We start from the raw sequence: 25,181 nt of genomic DNA on the forward strand, positions 1-25,181 counted from the left end.
CTAAATTAAAATTTATATTTAGAAAGTCTACAAATTTCAATTAATTTTCGCTGATATTACGTATATTGTTGTGCCAGTTTCACTAGAAGCTGACTATAAGTTCTATGTAAGTTTGAGAAATTTGGGTGGCAACGACCGGGTGACTGACCGGAACCGGGGCATGAGGTAAGCCTATGATGTCTCACAGCTTTCAGTCGACCGTCCAAAAATTGCGTTTTTCTGTAAGAATGCTTGCAGACATGGTGAACCATATGGGCAAGTTTCTAGAACAGAAGAACGACAACCAATGAGAATTATCGATTTTAGGGCGCTTTCCCGAGCAGGCGAACGCCTCTGTAGTCTAGTGGTCCTAGGTTTGATTCCCGGCGCTACCAGATTTTTGTGAGAAGTAGTGGGTCTGAAACGGGGTCCATTCAGCCTCGTGAGGATAACTGAGGAGCTATTTCAAGGAAATTGAGGCTCCGGTCTGGAAAAGCGAAATTAACGGCCATGGGGATTTGTTGCGCTGATCACGCGACACCTTCTATCCGCTAAGCCCATATTTTCTAATTTATTCTTGTTTCGCACCATCGCCATGTTTTGTAACAATTTACTTCATGTTTATTGTATGAGTATGTTAACGACCAATCTTTTTATTAGATCTGACATTCTTACCCCCAGTGGTTCGTAAGTTATTGCCACCAATCGATAGCTAAGGAGTCTTTTCTCACTGCATTAGACAGAAAATTATCTCAACAAATATCGGCTATTTATTATGATCCCTTACACTGTGTATTAGGTCAGAATCCTGAAGCGCGGCTCACACCTCAAGTGTTCAGAATCGGCCATACTCTTAAAACTGATGTGGAAAATTAAAAAAATATGACGCTGTGGTTTCTTAAACGGCAAAAGCTCTCATACCAAGTTTCGTAAAAAGGAAAAAGTCAACTGGCCCAAACGTTTACAGTTACGAAACAGACAGGCAGACACACTTAAGAAAGAGAATTAGGCAAAAGAGTAGAACGATATGATAGAATGGGGCACATCTGTAGCATAATTGGTTAAGGTACAAGCCGTAATGTCACGGGTTCGATTTCTGATGAGGTCATTTTTTTTTTCAATTAGCCTATTTCTTCCAGCCGCACTATGACCCTGGGGTCGACTCAGCCGCTAAAAGAAATGAGTACAAGGAATTTTCCTGGGTGTAAAGGGAGGCCGTAAGGCTGACAACCTCACCGCCATCTGTGAGCCAGTTTTCTAGAGAATGTGGAAGCCTCAACGTCTTACAACCGTATGGCACTCGACAGCCTGTTGTAGGGATAGTTTTACCTTTTTACCGTTTTAAATAGAATAATAATGTTTCCACGAAATTCCAACCTCATTTTCAGTTGGGTATTTAGCGATTCTGCCAGTATTATTATTATTATTAGAGGGGGTGGGTTTCCCCATGCACTTAGACCAGTTATTGGTCCATTGTGCATCCCCATTTAAATGCTATTGTCCCCATACCCTACCGATACTGGTGCGTGCTATCAGCCCCGTTCAGCCAACGAGGTCGGCCGTCGGTACCTGATATTTCCTCCAACTACCAGAGGCACTGGAAACTACTTGGGCGGGAAATTGTTGCATACTTTTGCTCAAAGGTCTCCTAGAGACATGCGGATCTTTTACGTGCCGTAAATCTACGATACGGGACCCACTGCTTAAATTCCATCCCGGAGGACTTGTTCCCTGAATTTTTCCGCCCTTAAAAATTCCACCCGCGTACCTTGACTCATGAGGTGGGAACGTTATCCCTAGCCTACGGAGGCCGCTTTGCCAGTATTAAGAATACACAAGTTTGGATGTCAGGGACACTGACAAATTGGAAAGAATTTAGAAGGAAGCGGTTGTCGCCTAACAGAGGTACTCCCTTGGTACTCCACGGAAGGACTGAGGAACCACGAAATTCTCAGTCAGTATAGCCACTTCCCCGGCCGAGATTCGAAACGAGAGACTGCTGAATACAAATTTTGGATCGTCACCCCTAGACAAGTCTGTTTGGTCCATCATTTTTTACTTAATCTCTCCGGCAACATTCAGCGAAGTGCATAGATCAAGTTCGTCATTGTATATTTTATAATGGTGTATATGGTTACTATAAAACTGATAAGTGATCACAGTAAACATCATTTCTGTAAGGTAACTGACTATACCGTATAGAAATAAATTCTATGTTAAGGTATACAGTGATCATTTATCCTCATTATGTATTTTTCTCTATCTTCATTGCTGCCTTCGGCTTGGTTGCATGTATTTTCCTCGGCACACTTCGTTGTTGATTATATCATGATGCATTGTTGTTCAGTAACTGTTTAAAGCGCAGTGGTAAGCAAATGTATCGCCTGCTTCAACGTACCGGAACTCTGCTTTTCGCTTGTTGATTTATGGGTTTGGTTTTCGAAATAAACATCCATTGACATGATTAATCGTAACAGACACGCCATGTGTTTTCTCAAAACAGGAACCGCGCTCTTGAACACGATTTGGATGCTCTCTTTGATTCGAGGGTTCCTCCACTTAACATTCTCTGAAGTAAACACATGAATGACGTAGAACGGTACGTAGTGAATGATGAATTTTAATGAATGTCAAAGGAAGCGACCATGATATCTGCTTACCAGGATGGACTGAGGAAGATCACGAAAACCCTCAGCCAGAACAGCAGGTAACCGGACTGTCCCCATAATCTGCCGTGAGGTTTTTGAGACATTTCAACCTCCGTTATACACAGAGGGTTTCAATTTTGTTGAAGGTTCATGGCTCTGCGTTTCAAGGCGACCGGTGCGCTGCTTGACGCGAGGCGCATACGAATTTTGTCAATGAATCAGCACGTCTGATGGTCGATAATATTTGGAATAAGGAAGGCAATTAACTTGTGGGCCGCTTGAAGGCATTATATTTCACGGCGAGCAGTTTATGCGTGGGAGTTTGTGATTTGTTAGCAATAGGCAGCAGTTATCAACTCCATTGGCTATTTGCTCTCAGTTGCAGTTAGTGAGCAGCGTGGTATGTCATGGTACGTTATGCTTTAGAGCAACGTGTATTTCGGTATGAGACCTACATGAAATACGAATCTGCTAGAAAATGTCGGCGAAAATTACAGCGTTAATTTCGTAACGAAAAAGTTCTCAGTAGAAAAACAATTCACAATTTTGTGAATAAACTTAGAACAACGGGACTCTTAATATTCATTCATCAGTAATCTGTAAGACGACAGGTCCACAGTCTCTTCCAAAACACTTTGTCGACTTAATGCAATCTCAAGCTTTCTCCTTCAAACAAAAATATCCTCTTCTATCCCCAAGGTCATCCAGCATCTTCTTACGTCTTCTTCCTCGTCTTCTGGTCACTTCTATCCGCCCCTCAGTTTTGTTTTGTCTCAGAGAAAACATCTCGCATACATGGTATCTCTGTTTTTGGAAAGAGACTATCCAGGAAAAGTGATAATGTGGTAGTTTTTCCATTTGCTTTCCACATCGCAGTACAACAGCCGTTCAAACCACTCTGGTCACGCCTGTTGCTATACGAACTTGAACTATCTCGAGCATTATTTGCTCTGTGCTTCAAGTCGCTGCTGATGACACTGCTTCCGGCATCAGTTTTTGGTTTTTGGTGTCTCTCTTCGTCTGATGCCTACCCTTTGACCTGTCCAGCAAGGGACGCCCTGCCAGTAGCTACGCTACCGCTGGTATAGCTCTCAGAGTTCTTGGCATACTCAAACCCCCTCACCACGATAAGGTGGAGACACCACGTAAACATAAAAACACGAACACATAAGCGCTGAGTGCTTAGTGAGGAGAAGTTAGATGACGTAGGGGCCAGACTTGAGCACTCATTCATTCATTCATCAGTAATCTGTCAGATGACAGGTCCGCATACACCTAGAAAATCACTGAAATGTCTAGCTCAGGAGACTGGAGTGTCAAAATCTAGTGCAAGGACGGCAACACAACTGCAGAAGCTTAGACCTTATAAAACAACAGTAATCCATGCACACCTTGCAGCCGCGCGATCCAGGTAGCAGGGTTCATTTTTGCAGCTGGTTTCTGTAGTCTGCCGCCGAAAGTGAGATCGATCCGCAATTAGCATTATTTTCTAATAGAGCGTGATTTCACTGGCAGGGATAGGTAAATATGCAAAATAATCGCTACTGGAGTTCACAGAATCCACATCTAACCTATGATGTCCCGCTGCATCCAGTGAAATTTGGTGTCTGGTGTGCTGTAGTCGTAAGTGCAAAAAGGATTGTTGCACCTGGGATTTTGCGATATAATTAATTGCGAAAAATATCTGTGTGTAGAGAGGACGTCATTTTCAACATCTCCTGTGATCTGTGAAATGTAGTTACTGCATTCCGAATGTTATCTGTCGTCCGACATGCTTATTCATCAGAAGAATTCCTACGCGCCTCACAGCCGGCGGTGCATCGGTCGCCGTGAAGCGCAGAACTGTGGAAGAGGTCAAGAAAATAAAAATTCTCCCTGTATAAGCAAAGTAGTTGATACGTCTCCCTCCAGTTATCTAATAAACACTACTTTGATCTTCAAGGAGAGTGTTATAGGCAGGGTATGAAGCACGCAGGGCGGTCATGGTAGCCGAGCGGTCTAAGGCATGCACTGTCTTCGCTCGCTCGGAAGCCGGGATCGTGGGTTCGAATCCCACTCAGGGCATGGATATTTGTGTGCGTTTTTCTGTGTTTGTCTACAGGTAGAGGCCTTGAGACGAGCTGATCACTCGCCCAAGGAGTCCCACCGAATGTGTAAGATCTAGTAAACCGAAGTGAAACGGAGAGTTTCATGGAGGTAGGCCTAGGCCAAAATTGGGGCTGTAGCGCCACAGGAAAAAAAATTAAGCACGCAGGGAGAGAAGAGGAATGCACATGGGGTGTTGGTAAAAAGTCATCAGGAAAGAGACCACTAGGAAGACTTAAATGTAGATGGCAGGATAATATTAAAATAGATCTTAGAGATATAGGTTGGGGTGGTATGAACTGGGTTCAGCTGACTCAGAATAGGGTCCAGTATGGAGCTCTTGAGAACACGGTAATAAACCTTCGGATTCCGTAAAATTTTGAACAGTCATGAGTAGCTGAACGACTGATGGCTTCTCAAGAAGGGCTCAGCTCCATTTAGTTAGTTACAGTGTAAGACATAACAGATGACGGAACAAAACTGTAAAGTGAGTGAGTTATACTTGGGCGAAGAAAGAAGGCGACGAGATGGGCGGGGCATGTTACACGCATGGGATGGATAAGAAATTGATACGACATTTTGGTCCGAAAACCTGAATGGAAGAAACCACTTGAAAACCCTAAGAGTAAGTGGGAAGACAATCTTAAAAGTGATCCTAACCCATTGGCACAACTTGAAGACTGATATGTCCACTTGTTGAGTAACGGCTGCTTACATATCACTGGATGGAACTGTAAAGCTTCACGTACTAGATAACATAATGTAAAAGGACACTCTGTGATAACTTTGAAGTATTCCTTTTCTTTGTATTTTGAACCAATATTTTTATGTGGAGTAAATATATGGAAGTAGAGTATGGAGTCTTAGAAGAGCGGATGAAAGACGGCTGGGAGCAGCAGAGACATTTAGCAAGGACAAGGAAAGAAGCTGGGGAGACAACTAAACGAAAGGAAGAACTGGATGCAGCATATACAAAGAATGCAATCAGAAATAGCTCCCGAACAAATGACAGTAAGACGTGATCCAGGAAAGGTAAGAAGACAGCTTGATTTTCGAGAACGGAACGGACTAACACGCTGAACCCTTGCAGCTTATGATAGAGATTTCGAGTAAATAGTGTGCCGGAGCCAGTCACGGTAGCCGAGCGGTCTAAGGCATGTACTGTCTTCGCTCGCTTGGAAACCGGGATCGTGGGTTCGAATCCCACTAAGGGCATTTATGTTTAGTTTGTGTGTGTGCGTTTTTCTGTGTTTGTGTACAGGTAGAGGCCTTGCGACAAGCTGATCACCCGCCCAAGGAGTCCTACCGAATGTGTAAGACCTAGAAAAACCGAAGTGAACGGAGAAGTTCATGGAGGTAGGCCTAGGCCCACTGGGGCTGTAGTGCCAAGGAAAAAAAAATAGTGTGCCGATGCGGTAGAAGAACAGCACACGAGAGTATGGACTTGATTCATGTGGCTCAGAACAGGTGCCCTTGGCGGGCGCTAATGAACACGGCAATGATACTTCGAGTCCTACAATTGGCGGAGAAGTTCTTGAGTATCTGAATGGTCATTGAAATCTCAAGGTCTCTGCTCTGCGGCCTTCTTTCAGTTTTTGTAATGGAGTAAAAGAGTGACCTGAAGAAGAAGGAGCTGTCAGTCACAGGAAACGAGAAATACTACTGGACGCTGACAGCAGCTACTCTTGAAGGGCATAGCGAGACCGTCTTATAGTTAGACGCCTGGCGTTGGAATGTCGTTTCACTTAACAGCGTCATATAATTCAGGAAAGAGTTTCTGCGTAAATTGACGATTAGCTATGTCCACATTTTGTTTATATTTTCTTGCACGTAAAAAATGTTTATATGCAACGAATCGCTCGACCTCTGAGTCTGTTTCAGGTTCAAAATGTCGCCTCGCCCTGAAACTGAATAAAACTTTTACTGTATACAAAATTCGGCAGGCAGTACAATTAAGCTTTTGAGGTCACTTCTTTATATCAAAACTGCCGTCTATATGACGTAATAGGAGGCGATTCTGCTATACTCTTGCGATGACTAGGTACTTGCCGAGCTGGTCAAGAACTTACCCACCGCTAACGACATCCAAAGATTTTATGTTCAGAAGAACTCATCGTTGGATTTTGTTCTGAGCCAGATGAAGCTAGTTCAAATCCTCTTCTTAACATCCATTTTAGCCTATTTTAATACTTTGAGAAAAGATTAGGCTTATGAGATCACCTTTCTGCCTGTCAGTGTAGCCATCTGTTCATAACCATGTATCTACGTATACCCTTAATGTTTCAGGCTTGCTGTCTGTGTGGTTGTCCCACGTCGTTTTATACGCTTTTGAAGCTTACGAGATCGCCTTACTGTCTGTATGTTTGGACGTCCCTCTTCTTGTTGTTAGGCAATTGACCGTTTCTTAGTCTACGACCCCTTATCTTTCGTTTTCTTTGGGGTCCGTGTAGTACAAAAGGAAAGTATGCGATCAATTATTCCCGGAAAATCTTATAATGTTTTCCTTCAATGTATGCTCATATTTCCCTTGTGGTTTAGTTCTTCAGGTTTCCAAGTAACGTATTTTGTACACTTCTTTTCTTTCAGGTACGTGCAAAGTACTCTGCCCGTATCTTTCTAGATTAGACCACCCTATTAATAACGATATAAGCAACAGAAGTTCATTAGTACAATCGCCTAAATATGGCAGCACAGACAGTCTCGATATACAGCTCAGAAAAAAAGATGACGTTTCTTGGATGTCATAGAAGAAGTGTTGAGTTTTGAGTAAGTAGATCAAGAGGACAGTCCTAGATACTAATATGCGTACGAAACTACATACATGAATCCTGGCGACACACAGGAAAAATTTAATTTCAATAGAAATCTCTTCTCACTGCTTCCTTTAAATATCTCAGTAATCTTCATGACATTTTAGAACATTATTTGTGAACAAGACAATGCAAATTCGTGAATCGCATGTCAGTAACAACTGGCACGTGCATCATTTCTCTCAACATGAAACTACGTATCACCTTCAGTGGTATAAATTTACTTCCTGCTGTCGGCTCCCCCGTAATATTCTCTGTGCAACAGCAGTGCCAGGGAGTAGACAGAGAAAACAATTGGGGAGGGGGGGGGGTACACAGGTTCAGCAACGAACATACGTGTAGCGTTACAAAAGAAAACATGACGGTATATGTATCAACAAAATACCTGATGTGCTCGGTTCCTTCGCTTTCATTTTTCCACTCTTTCTGTATCCAATCCGGAAAAGTGAACAAAAGAATGCGAGAACTATAGACAGAGACAAAGAGCAGATACAGATTTCACTGGCCGTATTTCTAAATTTTACTATGTAAGTCTTGCATATATGATATTGGTTAGAAAGCCAGAAGGAAAGAGACCACTAGGAAGACAAAGGCGTAGGTAGGTGGACAATATTAAAAGGAATCTTAGAGAGATAGGATGGGATGGATTGGATTGATCTGGCTTGGGATAGGGACCAATGGAAGGCTCTTGTGAACACGGTAATGAGCCTTCGGGTTCCATAAAATGCTGGGAAATTCTTGAGTAGCTGCACAATTGGCGGCTCCTCAAGAACAGCTCAGCTCCATGAGTAAGTAAGTCTTGTTACATATGCACATTCAATTCTTGTTCTGGTTCTTACCAAATTGACTTAGAATATGATCATAGATCACGTCAGGCGTAAAAATTATATTGAGATTTAAGATTCTCAGGGCTTTGAATATTAAGTTTAAGGGTCTATGCAATGTGACAACATGCAGTTTACGAAACAGGTCCAAACTTTCGGAAGAATCCGCTGCTTCCTTCTTTAAGATAAAATAAATGAAGACGGAATCAACAGTTCATCCGGAAGATTTGTGCCTAAAAACTAATTTCTACCAGGGTAGAAAAGTAATCTTCAACATGAGAAATTCCTACCTAGTATGGAAATATCAAGCCCTCAGCCAGGCCTGTAAATAATTTCTTACATCGGAACTGTAAGGTCGCTGGCCTATATTAACCTTTCAGATCCTAACAGTGCTTTGTGGAAGACTGAAGTTCTCCCTCGTTCATTTCTGTTTGGTCTAAACATGCACACTTTGCAGAGTCCTCTTTAACACGTTCAATATATTGTGACATGCGGCCTGACAGAATAAGGGATCAGAGAAACAGCCATTCCTAGGCAACAATACCAGAGCCATCGCTAAGCAATGTACGCACGCAACATTGGAGAACGGTGGTAAGCAGCGTTTTCTATGTTGTCCGCGCCTAGGCTACATAAGGAGTCGATTTTGCGTTGTAAGTTAGTTCGACAGTTAGAAGGCAGTTAGTTCAACCCGGAAGCCAGCAAAGAATTGACAGCTGAAACTGCAGGTTGGCAGTTGGAAATCAGTCCAGCCCGGGAGCTAGCAACTGAGGCCAATGGCGAGAGTATGAGCTTGGTGTGAAATGGTCGCCACCCTGCGATAACATGAGCCCAGAAGCAGGGGAATGTCCGCCGTTGGAAGCCGCTGCCAAACAACGTGACTGAGGACACTAGTATGTGTGTGCATTGATCTGTGAAGTTCAGTCACGAGTTGTATGACTCTCCAGTAAATCCGGGGTTTCTTCCATAATGATGATCAAATTTAACTAATTAATTAACTTCATGGAGATGGGCTTTTCTTGAGAAGTCACCAGTTGTGCAGCTACTCAAAAACTTCCCAGCATTTTACGGAACCCGAAGTCTCATTACCGTGCTCACAAGAGCCCTCAACTGGTCCCTATCTTATACATTCTACATCACCCCTTCCTATCTAAGATCCATTTTAATATTATCCACCCACATACATCTTGATCTTCGTAGTGGTCCTTTCTGGCGTTCCTACCAATATACTCTATTCATCCCTCTTGGAACGTTTCTCAGTAACTTACAGCGATTACAAACTTACAAAATAATTTGCTTCAGTATTCCACAGCATCTTCTTCAGTGTATCAATTTAGAAGGTAGTCAATTTCAAACAGTTAAGGTAGACAATTTTATCATTGACATTGCCATGTAAAGACAAATCACAATATATAATACAATATGACTTATTTTAAAAAAGTGTATATACTGACTTCTGCGCCGCTCTGTATGTTACACACACAAAAAAGTTTTAAATTGAACGCATTTGAATATTACGGTGTGCATCCTGCACGAAAATTTGATATCTTCTAAAATATTAAACGTTCTGATTCTTACTGAGTCACGATGCCGTCAAACTTAAGCGTAGAACGGAGTAAAGCTTTAAGAACAAACACTTTATTTTCTATTTGATTGTTTGCTTCCATAAACAAAAACAAACTCCGTGGCCTGTAGTCCGCAAGCGAACTATACCGACCGAGCGACCGCCGCTTGTCAGCGAAGTTAGTTCCATCTTTAGTGGATAAAGGTGTCGCGTGGTCAGCGCAACGAATCCCCACGGCCGTTAATCTTGGTTTTCTATATTGGAGCCGCTATTTCCTTGAAATAGCTCCTCAGTCATCCTCACGAGGCTGAGTGAACCCCGTTCCAGACCCCCTACTTCTCAGAAAATCTGGTAGCACAGGGAATCGAAACACGGGACCTCTCGATCTGTAGTCAGGAACTCTGGCCACTAGACCACACCATAACAATTTATAATTTAATAATAACAAAATCGAAAACTAAAATAAAATTTTCGTTACGAGTGTCAACTTCAACGTTCCACTTATAATAGCAGATTTATAAATATCACGTGCTCACTTAACAGAGAAGGCTGTGTTGCAACATGTAACACATCACATCATAAGGACCATAAATAGTTCATGAACTTGTACATTATATTTACTAACACCGCAATGGAATCTGGAGTTAACTTCTCCTCCACCCAACACATTGATCCGTGTTTACACACATTACTCACGTCATGAAACACACAACACTAACACATCCCAGTAATTTTAACGGTTCTTTATGTACTCCTTGCTGCAATCACTTTATTCTTCAGTTACTCCAAGCAAATAGCATCGAGGAGCCTGGAGTACTGGATCAGTACCATTATATTATGAAGGTCCTGGTTCGAATCTAAGCAGGGTTACCAGCCATCATAACCTCTTTCGTGGTCCTCCTCAGTCTTCCCAAATGTAAAATTAGAGGATCAGATTTTGATATAGACTGTGACTGCTCCCTTTTTACCTGTTGTGTTTCACAACTTACAATCACTTTCCCATTTTATCTGACTCTACAGGCGTGTATATTGTAGTGGCCTAAGAAAAAACCAAACAGCCTCAAAGAAACATAGTACGACGCAGCGGTAATATTGATAGAATTATGTAAAATATATTTTAGCAATCAAGGACATTCTACACACGTAAATACCCCTTCACTTTCACTTGCCACTTCGATATAGAACACACTTAAATTCTGTTTTCAGCGCCTTATATAAACAACGAGCCACTTTAAGAGAAACTGGGTTATGCCTTTCATCGTCACTCACGTCAATATTAACTTTGGCCCTGAATTTATTTATTTTATTTACTCTTCATACAATGCGTCGTAGGATATGACTCACACAAACTTTTATATTCCCGGTCACACAAAATTAATTTCAGCTGTAGACCGAAAAAGCTGAGACCGTACATATTTTGGCCATCTTTAATTCTTCTTTTCTCCATGCTATATCGGATAAGGTGAATGGAAATTCTTCTTCTTTTTCTTTTTCACTGGCACTACAACCCTGTGTGTAGGTTTGGGTCTCCTCCACGGTTTAGTAACAGTAAATCCTTTCTGTGGTGAGGGCGTCAGCTACTCCCCCAACACCCCCAACCTGAAGGACCCTACCTTTGACCTGTCTGGCATGAGTGGCTCTACCAGGAGCTTACGCTCCCGCCAGCATAGCTCTCCTGCTCATTTCGGAAGCAACCCTCCTCGCGATAAGGCGGTATCCTCAAGGAGGAGAATGAGAATACATCTACACTCACAAGCCTATGGATGTACTAGAAAAGATGCCGGGCTTTGTAGGTAAACAACAGGATAAACAAAGATTTTACAAAAGCTGATTCCAAAACCACTATTTCTACCACCTACTGCAGACATACTGGATTACGTGCTATCAATCGCTCATCTGCCGACCATAGTGGCCGCGTTGCCTAAGGCATGAACTGTTTTCGCTCTCTCGGACGCTGGAATTGTGGGTTCGAATCCCACTGAAGTCATGGATGTTTGCGTTTATTCTGTTTGTGCTGCCCTGTGTATGTAGCGGCCTTGAGTCGGGCTGATCGCCCATCCAAGGAGTCCTTCCGACTGTCGATGATTAAGAAACTGAAGCGAAACGAAATGTTTCGCTGATACCCTATACTACAAGTGGGCGCAACAGGAATAAAAATAGATAGATAGACAGACATTCAGACAGACAGACATGCAGACAGACAGACAGACAGATAGATAGACAGATAGATAAATAGATAGACAGACAGATAGACAGATAGATAGATAGATAGATAGATAGACAGACAGATAGATAGATAGATAGACAGACAGACATACATATAGATAGATAGATAGGTTAGGTAGGTAGGGAGGTATGTGGATGGATGAATGGATGGGTAGACAGGTGGACTGATGGAGAGACAAACAGACGGACAGATAAATAGAATCACTCATCTTACCCGATTTCTAGTTCCTAGACTTCTTTTTAATTTCTTATCCTTGAAAGAGAACCGAGCTATTTGATACACTGCAATACAGTCACTTGGAAGGGGCATTTGTGATGACGGTAGTCATGCAGCTATTTCCAGGTTCTAAAATTACGCATGTGTTAATAATAGGAAAGCAAAAGAATGTGCTTTCACATCTGCCAAAGACCAGATCTAACAGTTTATATATGCTGTGTTTTAACAATGATTCACTTCATTCTTTGACTTTCCTCGTGGGATACAATTGTGATAGGTAGAGCTAGGGCTTCTCCAGACGCAATTAGGATGCAGAACAAGCTCTCTTCGAGTGTGGGCGGGCGGTTTTCGAACAGTGGTAATCACTAGGATGAGGGCATCGAGTGAAAGCATGAATAAGGCAGTAAATGAACGAAGCCCACTGCAAATATGTACAACAGGCTCGTCCACGTAGTTATACAAGGAAAACCTGCTTTAAAAAATAACCGTGTCTAAAAGTCTCCTAGGTAAACATGACGTAGATATCACGACCGTATATTTCACACGCCAAACAGAACGTTGGGTTTGGACGAAAATATAACGGAGCTGACCTTCACATCAATCACAAAGTAGACATATTCGTTTATGACGGAAATAAAATCGTATCTGTGACTAGATCCATGAAGAACCAATCATACACAGAGTAAACATTTATAGCAAGGATGTAACTAATGAAACCCCGAGTTATAGCCTTCTTATACCACGTTAAGCTGTCGATAGTTTCAATCAGGCTAAATGCAAAATGTTGCACATTTCTAACATTCGATTTGCGCGACTTCGACGCCTTCGGGGCCTAAAATCTTCCGACCTTTCAGCGTGCATAGCAGTCGTCAACTTCAGAGTGAAGTTAGGAATACTATTAAATAAAAAAAGAAAATAAAGTAAAGGTATCCCTGTACCAGGCCGTGGAGGTCCATAGGGTTGTGAGATGTTGAGGCTCCCACATTTTCTAGACAATCGGCTCATAGATGGCGGTAAGGTTGTCAGCCTTAGGCGCCGGCCGCGCTTTACACCCAGGAAGATTCCTGGTACTCGTTTCTGTTAGAGGTTGAGTCGACTCCAGGGCCATGGTGCGGCTGGAAGGATTAGGTCAATTGAAAATATCCACCTCATCTGGATTCGATCCCGCGACCTTCCGGCTTGTAGAATAGTGCCTCAACCAACTACACTACCGCGTGACCCGTACGAATCCTATTAGAAAATTTTATTCGAGCGTGTCCTTCGATAAGAGCGCAGGATGTGAAGAAGGGGGCCTGTTATATCGGGGAGTAAATAACCTGGTTCAAAATATTACGTGTCGTTTATTTTGCCGAGAAACTTACATTAGCAAGCACCTAGTTTCCGTCTAGAGAGGTGTTTCGGTGACTTCCTTGCTACATCAGATTGACCACGACCACTTCCACATCACCTTATACACAGAACGCTCAAACCAAACAACGCTGCAGTTTTATTCACGCTTTCTCTTGTTTAAGGCTTACGTACAGTAACAAGGAACTGGAGTGTTTGTTATTTTCGGCACCCCTATTCAGAGACGGAGCCGGAATAGCTCAGTCCACATAGGGACTGGCTACAGGTTGGACTGTCCGGGCTCGATTCCAGGCTGGAACAAGAAATATTTCTCTTCTCCACAGCGTCCAGGCCGGCTCTGAGGTCCACCCATCTTCCTATCCAATGGATACCGAGAACTCTTTCCCCGGGAGTAAAGCGGAAGTTGCGTGCAGCTTATCTCACTTCCATCTAGTGGCGAGGTTAAGAATGGTGGATCTATACCTCCACTTCCTCATACCTATTCATGGCAAGGTACTTAATTAAGCACAGGAACAACTTTATCTTGTTACCTAAGCAAACATGTATATACTCGTATATATATGCACACAGATGCACATAAATCCTCACATATATATGTACGGTATGTATGTGTATAGACTCATCACATCTCCACTCACCAACTTAACAGTAACGCTCTAATGGATCAGGGAAAAAAAAGATGAATAAAAATTAGCATAGTAACTCTCTTCCCAAGAGGGCCTACGGTAAATAGCCTATTCAACTTAAAAAATGGACCAAAGAGAAGATGATGCATTCCAAATAGACTGGGATCTTATTTGCTATATGTTCGAAGAATATTTTCCGAAGCAGTTTTTGTAGTTTTCGGTTTTATTGCTTGTAGAGCTACATGGTTCAAAGACATCTGAACCATACGGTACATCAGACTCGCTAAACGTCACTTATTTCCAGATATGTTTGGATAATACGTTTCTGAAGTGAATACATTCTGTCTAAATGTGCCAGTTGGCTATTTTAAGAAACGCACTGAGAGGATACCGAAGCGGCATGGGGTTCTTATCTCCATAAGAACACGAGTTAACCTGCTGCATTCCTCTGTCAGAGGGTGTGATTAATAGAATCGGTTTTGTAGGAAATTTAGTTTATACAAGATTTTTGTTATGAATAAACCTCCTATATTTATGATACATAGCGGAAAGTTTCTGAGTGATTTATTTGTGCTATACGAGTCGTTAAGTTCCATGCATATTTAATTTCCCATGTTTTGCGTTGTATTTTCAGTAGGCAGTGTGATAATTCATTTCATAGCAATCATTATATCTTTAATTCACATATTTTAAATAAAGTAAATGCTCGGACAAAGAACACACAGGAAAGGAAATGCAGACAGAAGAGAAACACGGGTAAGAAAGGAAGAGAAAGAGAACAAAACGAAAGCCTAATATGCGAAAGTAAGGCGAAAAGAAGACAATTTACGAAATGTACTCGCAGGGTAATCGTTCGCCGGTTTATTCCCTTTTCTTTAACCATTCTGAAACCCGCATTTTTTTTAAATCACTCTTCCAGCTCATTCAGGGCCATGACCCCTTATTCATTCATGCATTAATTTTTCACAGAAGATGGGAATCTTTGGGCTAGTGATCAGCTCGTCCCAAGGCCTCTACCTAAACATAGGACAACACAAACACAGAATTAACGCATATACGCACCAAACATCCATGCCTTAAGTGGGATTCGAATCCACGATCCCAGCGTTCGAGCGAGTGAAGACAGTACATGCCTTAGATCGCGCGGTTACTCTGACCGACTTCTGAAATCCGTAAAACTTACGGGAAAAAATGAAGCACAACAGATCGCTGCAGGTCGCGGTGCAAGGGCCGAGAAGGCCCACTCCTTATACATACATACATTAACTCATTCATACGGCAAAAATGTTTGTCATAAAATGTATGTTTTATTATTATATAGTATTTCTGTTTGAAACATTTTTCTTTCCGATTATTGTTTAGAAAGTTACGTTTGAAATATACGCAAAAAAGAATAAAGAAATAACAAATAATTACGTTTAGAGTTGTAAATTGTCCAATATTTTTGTCGGATGGCAACGAAAACCGAAATGCGTCTACAATTTTAAATAAAACTTGCATCTCTCGGTTTGTTATATGTGGACAGACGGACGTACATGATGAAACTAATAAGTGCATTCTTGCACCCCTTCGTTTTGAACGCGTCAGAAATCGTAAAATGAAATAAATGCAGCAAACGGAAAAAGGAAGGAAGGAAATAAATATAGAAGAACAGAGAAAAAACCCAATGAAGAGAAAATTTGCATGAATGCGCTGAATTCAAATTGATAAAATAAATGCACAATGCATATGAATGAATTAAGGGAAAGACAGAAGGCTCTGCGTGGGTATCATACCATAAAATGTTTCTCTCTAAAGCTCTCCCATTTTAACAAACAGCGTGAGAACTGAAATGCTATACCCATGCTTGGGAAGTCTGTTTGCTGGTGCCTTACAGCAATTCCCATCTCGTTCTCTGAGTAATGCTGGCACCATTAGTAGAGTCCTGAATGTTGGTGTGCAATATATCTAAAAACAAGCAAGGATTAGTTAGGATTTTCTTCGTAAAATATAAACGAAAAGAAGACTGTGTAAAAGCTGCAGATGCTTTCTGGTTTGGCAATGATAGACAAGAAACCACTGTAGCTAGGTGCATACAATTTTAACGCTTAGAAATTTTTTCGCTACAAATTACTGGCGTCGAGGCTGCGCTAACGTTTGAAATTACTTCTGACAACTTTCAGAAGGCGTAAATTTATGTTGAAGAAAATTATAAACATACGTCACTAATTCTAGGGAGCGGGGCTCCAGCCGTGTATGAAGCTCACAGTTTCATGACCGTGTTCACAAGAGCCCGCTAATTAACCTCAGCCTGGAATCCAGTCCACATCCTCATTTCAATATAAGTTTTGAGGTTTATACGACAGGACTCTTCAGACTGTGGTTAACTGTGTCGTGATCTTTTGTAGTTTTCTTAAGCTGGGGGTGAGGTTCCGAAAGAAAGTGCTACCTCAGTCTCCAAAGTTTAAGTATGCAGGATGAGAAATGTTTCGGTTATATGAGCAGGCTATAGGAAAAATGGGCACTCGGACCTATAGCAAAAATACGACAATGCAGCCCCATCTGGGCAAATGGGAATTCTGGATGAGAACATTCTATTTTAGTATTATCCTCTTATCTAAGCCTTGGCCTCATAGGCTTTTGAAATGCCCCACATCAAAATAAAATCACTGCCCTTCGTTTCAAACTGAAAAATGGCTCAACGACGTTGCTTAGAGCTTGAGAGGAAGATCTCTGAAGAAAGGAGCTGTTATAAGGGACTGCGATATCCAGTTAATGTTCAGAAGGTTTGGGGGAGTCTTAAAACATTCCATCTTCCACGTCTGACTCTTTATATCCACAAAAGTGGAAGTCATCAGTGCAGAATGGAGTACCATCATTTGGTACAGTAAGTGCCTGGTCAGCAGAGTCCCCACCTCCACAGAACACAGAGAAATGCGAATATCGCTTCGAAACTTTTCATTGTTTCCCGTATCTGCAGGAACTATGATATATAAAGCTGGAGCACAGAGGCTTAATGGTTCACAGTGCTCAACTGCATTCGTGAAGTCTCTGGTTCGACTGAGGCCCCGAAGACCGTATATTCTGAGGTGAGCTTTGCTTTCTTACAATACAAATTCGTTTACAACTTCACAACTTTAAAAATACGATATTATTTTGTATACAACTCATGTAAAACTGGTCCGGATCTAAAGAATTTCCATTTATGTCTTATTTACTTTCATACTTTTACTTTTACACATTTTAAAAGATTAGTCTACATGGAGGAGACGAGGAATGCATATAGGATATTGGTGGGAAAGCCAGAAGGAAAGAAACCAATGGGAAGACCATGGCGTAGGTGGGTGGACAATATTAAGATGGATCTTAGAGAGATGATATCGCATGGATTGGATTGATCTGGCTCAGGATATGGACCAGCGGAGGGCTCTTGGGAACATGGTAATGAACCTTTAGGTTCCATAAAATGCTGGGAAATTCTTGAGCAGCTGCAGAATTGGCAGCTCCTCAAGAAGGGCTCATCTCCATAAGTAAGTAACTCTACATATGTTCACCTGATGACGACTGCATGCGGTCGAATCATGTTGTGGTAAAAAGAAATACAAAGACTATGACTTTCTTATTGTATGTTTGTGAGGCTGCTGTTATACGTGTATAACCTGTAGAAAGGCAAAAACAGAATTCAGTCCTACAAAACTTCCGTGAAGTACCTACATTTGAAAGAGAAAATGCAAATTCTTTAAGTTAATGTAATAGTACAAAGACAACATGACGACAGTGCGAAATTTGTAATTGTTTTCTGCTTGGTGACGATAATGAATAAACTACTGCAACTACGAGTATATGTGAAATCTGGTATGAAGACAGAAAAAACGCGTACGCATAGGCCTACATACAACTGACATGTGTCAAATCAGTGTTATGAATGCGATGTCATTCGAGATCAGGGCGCCTCTGTAGTAGAAAATTTGACATACAAGCCACCGATTGGTAATCAAGCGACAAATACCAATATATATATATATATATACACACACACACACACACACGTAGGTTTCCCAGAAAATAAAGACCATTTGGTATTACAAGATTAATCAATAAAATTTGAAAAAGTTTTTTATATCATTTTTTTTATTGCTAGTGGGGTGGGACTAAGTCCCTTGTACTGAGGCCACTTCTCGCCTATTGTACCAGCCCCAGATGATAGGTGAGGATGATTGTGGAGCAATTGGTGGAATGAAGATTGGCAGGGGAAACCGAAGTACTCGGAGAAAACCTGCCCCAGCGCCACTTTGTCCACCACAAATCCCACTTAACCAGACTCGGGATCGAACCAGGGCCGCCGCGGTGGGAAGCCAGCGACTAACCGCTTGAGCTATGGTGCGGCCCTATTTTACATCATTACTACAGACCTTAAATCAGTTTTCTACGTAATCCGCGTGAAGATTCAGGCACTTGCCGTACGTATCATGTGACGAGTTTCTGAATGTGTGAATCGTAGGAATCTGCCGCCAGTCCACTGAACCAGTCTCTAACAGTCTTCTTCACTGTTTTATCGCTACGGATGCGCGTGCGCCCCAAAAACTACTTCAAGTGCGTGAACAAGTGAAAATCGCTTGGAGCCAGGTCCGGAATGTAGGGAGGATGGAAAAAATCGCTTCAGGTATCAATGAAGCAGTGATGAAGAAGGTTAAAGACTGGTTCAGTGGACTGGCTGCAGACTTCTACAATTCAGGCACACAGAAACTCATATATATAGGAATTAGGTTAACCGTCAACACAACAAACACACTCAGTTTCAATGTTTCACAATTCGATCCCCATTCGTGCTACATGTTTCGGTCGTATAAGACATCATCAGGCAGTTATATATAGAAATTCGTAGAGTTGCTGAACTGCCGATACGGATTCACACCAGTGCAACTTGTCGTACTATTATATTACCTCAAGTTGGTGTTACAATTAAAGTAGTAGATACAAAATACGACAAAAATAAAATATATAAAATATACCACATATCAAAAGTTATAAAGTGTTAAACATATTATGGAATAAGCAAGAAATCGACTTAAAAGGTTCTGCTTTCCACGTGCTTTCACGTTGGTTTCTTACTTAGCTTATTCTTCGATCCTGAAGATGGAGGTAATATGTTCCTCCTAAACGCCGTTTGACTTTCAACGGACTAAACAGCGTTACATCGCACATAATGGAGTTCCCTTAAGAGAGATAAACGCAAGTGTTTTATGACATATGGTCTTCTGTTCCAGTTATGATTTATAAGTTTTTTCTGAACATGCGTGTATTTTGACGCAAAATGTGAATAACACAAGTCAACTATTTATTTCATATTTATGGACGAATAAGATAAAAATAAGTAGTTATCACTTGCCATTTGCTCACTGATTTACCCGGCATATGAACAATTCCCAAAGAATTGAGCTCAGATTATAACCCATGAAAGAACTTTCAGGCTTTTCTCAACTTTTCTGTGTTCCAACCAGTGTCCTTTGCCATATACGAGTATATCAAATTGAAGAGCTTAATTGCATTCACGCCTTTAAAAGGAGAGACAATATTGAAACTTATAATAGTTTAACAGATCATTTCCTGTTCAGATCCAAGCATGTAAGTCACACGTTGAAGTCACTAGAACCTCATAAAACATTTTGTGTTTTAGAAACACTCTGCCATTATAAGTAAGTTAATACATACGGCGTCAATTAATCTCTCTGCTTGAAAGAAAGATCCTCTGAAAGGACACCGCATTTTCTTCAGTACTGATAACAGACTTTTTTTAGTTTCTTGTGATGGGGTGAGACTGAGTCCATTTGATACGTCGGCCATTACTGGCCTACTGCACCGGCTCCGGACGATAATGAGTGTGGAGCAGTAGATGGAATGAGAATTGGCAGGGGAAACCGAAGTACTCGAAGAAAACCTGTTCACAGTGAAACTTTTTCCACCACAAATCCAACATGACATGTCGTGAGCTTGAACCCGGGGCTCCGCGGTGGGAAGCCGGCGACTTACCGCCTGAGCTATGGCACGGCCATCATAACAGACCTTGCAGGATAGGCTATTAGAATTTGCAAGTACTATGAATAGAATACGTCGCTTGTGTAACGTGACTTCCCTCTTTCATAGATGAGCAGCTCTGGCAACAGGAGAACTCTTCAGCTGTCCTGCCAAACGTGCAGATCCAACAGCTCGAGGCACGTGCAAATGAGGAACAATCACCCGGAACGGATAACGCGCAACACCGTCAGCCGTAAGTATATCCAAGGATACATTTCTGATTCTGTATTTCGGCATCCTGTTACAAAGCTTTAATTAAACGTCTATGTATTCACAGTCCGTCAATAATACAATAAATGTTTATTCACCATGTAACACTTAACACAACATGTTTCGGCCATAGATGGCCATCTTCAGGTATCTTACTGCATCCAAACCGTTACACTGTTCTGATGTTCGCTAAAACCGAGCATTGCATTCCGCTTAAAAATAGCATAAATAATTAATCACAATCCATTAAATTTATTTCTTTTTTATAATATTTTTGTATTATTTCTTTTTGGTAAAATCATATTCCATCTCATAAGGGGCGTCATCCACTTGTATGGAGATATGTGATTATTCCAGAAGGTTCGTTTTTGCAGCTTGTATTTCTGTTTGTTAGCCCGTTGTTTTGCTACGTCTGCAATCTGTAACATGCCCTTTGCATTGTTGTACTGTCTAGCAGCGTGTCGTGTTGGCTTCACTAATGAAAAAACAATTTTTGCATTTTTGACGGACTACGGATACACAGACGTTTAAATAAACTACTGAGGTAAGAAGATTTCAAAGGGTTCTGACGAAGATATAACACTTGGGATTATCGCGTTTATATATAGACCGGTATTCTAAAGAAAACACAACATTTCAGAAACTGGATCTGTTTCCGTCCTCAGATGATGGGGTAGGAGACACCTACCCTGTTGGTTCCGTTAGAAAGATCTAACCTCAATCACTGAATCTCTTACTCCCTCAACTGTTGATGGGTCTAGTGACTGAGGTTAGATCTTTCCAATGGACCCAGCAGGGTAGTAGTCTCCCACTCTCCCATGGGAAAACGGAAACATCCATTTTTCGAAATGTTCTGCTATTTTTTTAGAAAAAAGAAATAAAATAAAAAACATTAATTCCGAATATTGAATAAACACCATCTGAAAGTAGTTTAAACATGTGAGACATGTCCAACTTCTCGCAAAAATTGTAACAATCATCAGGAGAGAGACATAAACAAATAAAAAATAGACATATAAATATTTATGTAACATTACATAAAATATATTAACATATTATATCGTAAACTGTATTAAATCGTATGAGCAAAATGTAAACATGTGCTGTTCTGCTATTTTTTTAGAAAAAATAAATAAAATAAAAATCATTAATTCCGAATATTGAATAAACACCATCTGAAAGTAGCTTAAACATGTGAGACATGTCCAACTTCTCGCAAAAATTGTAACAATCATCAGGAGAGAGACATAAACAAATAAAAAATAGACATATAAATATTTATGTAACATTACATAAAATATATTAACATATTATATCGTAAACTGTATTAAATCGTATGAGCAAAATGTAAACATGTGCTGTTTGGGACATCTCTCCCCCACCCACGTGTAAGATGCCCTTCCAAGAATGACAGTCGTGACCCACTGTTTGTAGACTTCTAAACAATAATAAGTACAGTCAAAAATCCCTTCTATGAACAGAAACCCAAGAAAGGCATTTAATTTTACGAATACTTATGGCATACCTACACATTCTAAAATCTTATAAAATTCTACGAACACACTGAAGATCTAAGCCGTCTGAAACATACGAAAACTGTAAATAAAATAAACTTGTGCTAAACATAAGCAGCACTCGGCAAGTCAGCTCAAGCAGCTGCACGACACTACACAAAATGGCTTCTCTCCCGCCGCAACTGCATACACTAGGAGGCTAGGAATCCTATCCTCGTGTACCCTATACGTTTCCCATAAGAAAATAATCAATTCGTAAGCTTGATTGATTGCTCGGTTTATAATTCACAAACTGTGCAGGTTATTCAAGACAAAAAATACAAACAATTCAAACAAAGAAGTAAACTTAACATAACCTATTTCCTGCCAATAGCATTCTTTCCCTGGCAGACATACTTGCAACGCCGCCACGATGCTTCGTTTGTGAAAACATGATGTCTCATATGAAGGTTATGTTTGTAAAACAACCGAAGCGGCTACAGAGCAAACTGGTTCAAGCAATAACGCTTCTGACTTGTAATAAGGAGGTCATCCGTTCGAAACTCAGCCAGAACAACAGTTATCCTGGCTCCGGTTTTTCCTGGTTCTTCCAAATCCTTCCTACTAAAACATTTGGACAGTACTTCAAATTAGGCCACAAACGCTTCCTTCTATATTCTTTCCGATTCATTATCTATGAATCACTATGAAACCCGTATACGTAGCGGTACTGCTCTAGACTCCTATTCTGAGACAGCTCGGTTCGAATCTCGGTCGGGACATTGGCTATCCTAACTGAAATTGTAGTAGTTTTCTTCAGTAACTCCAATCAAATACTTGGACAGTACCTTGATGAGGTCACAGCCGTCTCCATGTAATTTCAAATTCACCCCCAAATTTTGACGTTACGACGATCTATAGAGAACCTATCACATTTAGCCACTAATTCTGCATGTAAAGTTCAAGAAAGTTACAACTCCGAAGTTAGTAAAATTTGAACATGCACTATTATTAACATATTCTTGCAAAAATTACAATATTATAAAATATAAAATTTTGTAGCTATAAATACATTATTATTATTATCATCATCATCATCGTCTCTTGTCACAGGTTTATTTCCTGGGATTACTTTTCTTGAACCAGTGATGCACCTCACCACTCAGGCTTCAAGATTCGCACTGTAGCACTTTCCGTAGTATGTGTGATGTTCCCAGGATAGCTGTTTTTTGCAGTGAATCTATGGAGTGCTTACCAGGAATTAGTTCCAAATATGTTCTCAACCCTCTCGTGACTGTACCCGTGGCTCCAATAATTACTGGTATCACAAAACATTTCATGTTCCACATTCGCTGAATTTCGATGCTTAAATTTTTATATTTTAATTTCTTCTCTGCTTCTTTTTGTACTACATTCTTATCCGATGGTACTGATACATCTATAAGTATGCAAGTTTTCTTTTGCTTGTTTTTAATTATTATGTCTGGCCTGTTTGCCAGAACCTCTCTGTCTGTTTGTACGCCTTGGTTCCATAACACGGTTATATCCTCATGTTCACATACTGACTTAGGCACGTGTGAGTACCAGTTGTCTGGTACTTCAATTCCAAATTCTTTACATATTGAGTAATGTAAATGCATGCAAACTTTATCATGCCTTACTATATATTCGTTCTTCGCCAAAACGGGACATCCTGATGTTAAATGGTCTATAGTTTCTTCGTATTCTTTACACAGTCGACATTTACTTCCGATCTCTTCTTTCAATATTTTTCTCTTAAAATAGTTTGTACTGATTGCTTGGTCCTGAGCTGCTACGATTAAGCTTTCTGTTTCCCCTTTAATGGCTACAAATTTCAACCATCGATAGGTCTGTTCCTTATCCACCAGAGTGTCATCTAAGCTGCGTGTTGTTGTTGTTGTTGTTGTTGTTATTATTATTATTATTATTATTATTATTATTATGGCCCTACAGCCCTTTTCTTTCTTGATCCTATACACAGTCGGTAGGACTCCTAGGATGGGGGATCAGCCCATCGCAAGGCCGCTACCTAGACACACAACAATAAAAACACAGAATAAACGCACATAGACATCCATGCCTTGCGTGAGATTCGAAACTATAATCCCAGTATTCGACTGAGCGAAGACAGTATATCCCTTAGACTGAGGTGCCACTGTGTTGGGCTGTAAATACATAGAAACAGTAAGTAGTAGGTCTTTGCTAAGTAACAAAGAAGCATGTAACAAGAAGGAGTATTGAACTTAATTATGTGGGAAGTCTAGGAAGTCCACATGGCCGAAGATAATTGAAAAAGATTCAAGCAGGGATATTGATACGTGTAATAATTCACATTAATTCCAGTAAAACAAATGTCGAGCTCTGTGTACTTAATATTTGAAAAAACGCTGAGGCGCTTATCTGGATTGGCCTACTATACACGGTTACGTACTTACTTACTTACGCATGGAGCTGAGCTCTTCTGGAGGAGCCGCCAATTCTGCAGCTACTCAAGAATTTTCCAGCATTCTGTGGAACCCGAAGGTTCATTACCGTGTTCACAAGAGTCCTTCACTGGTCCCTATCATGAGCCAGATCTATCCAATCCATAACATCCCATCCTATCTCTCTAAGATCCATTCTAATAGTGTCCACCCACCTACGCCTTGGTCTTCCCTGTGGTCTCTTTCCTTCTGGCTTTCCCACCAATATCCTTTATGCATTCCTCGTACTCCCATTCGTGCAACATGCCCTCCCCACCTCTTCCTCCTTGACTTGATCATTCTAATTATACTTGGAGAAGAGTACAAGTTATGAAGCTACTATACACGGTTAGGGGAAATAAATAAACTGACACACATCGATAAAATTGTTGAAGTCATCGCTACATTCGGATGTAGATGGACAGATCATGTAAATAAACTTAGTGAGGGCAGCGTATGATCAGGGGTGTGAAGGAACCGGTTCGCACCGTTCGGTTAAACCGGTTCCTAGAAGTAACGTCGGTTTGACCAAAACCTATTCAAAAATCTCGTACAGGTTAGGCCAAACTCGCTCAGATTAGTCCAAACAGATTCCTAAATTTCGTGCTTGCTCGACCG

At 41.0% G+C, this 25,181-nt stretch overlaps 1 protein-coding gene across 1 annotated transcript in view; it reads left to right on the forward strand.

The window, feature by feature from the left end:
* Positions 1 to 25,181, forward strand: part of LOC111875750 — a 135,581-nt gene that overhangs the window by 59,665 nt on the left and 50,735 nt on the right. Inside the window, exon 2 of the mRNA XM_023872246.2 lies at positions 20,447 to 20,570. The gene's annotated coding sequence lies outside the window, so the exon portion shown is untranslated. The remainder of the gene's footprint in view (positions 1 to 20,446; positions 20,571 to 25,181) is intronic.

The sequence above is a fragment of the Cryptotermes secundus genome, unplaced genomic scaffold (genome assembly GCF_002891405.2).
Source record: "Cryptotermes secundus unplaced genomic scaffold, Csec_1.0 scaffold603, whole genome shotgun sequence".
Lineage (NCBI taxonomy): Eukaryota > Metazoa > Arthropoda > Insecta > Blattodea > Kalotermitidae > Cryptotermes > Cryptotermes secundus.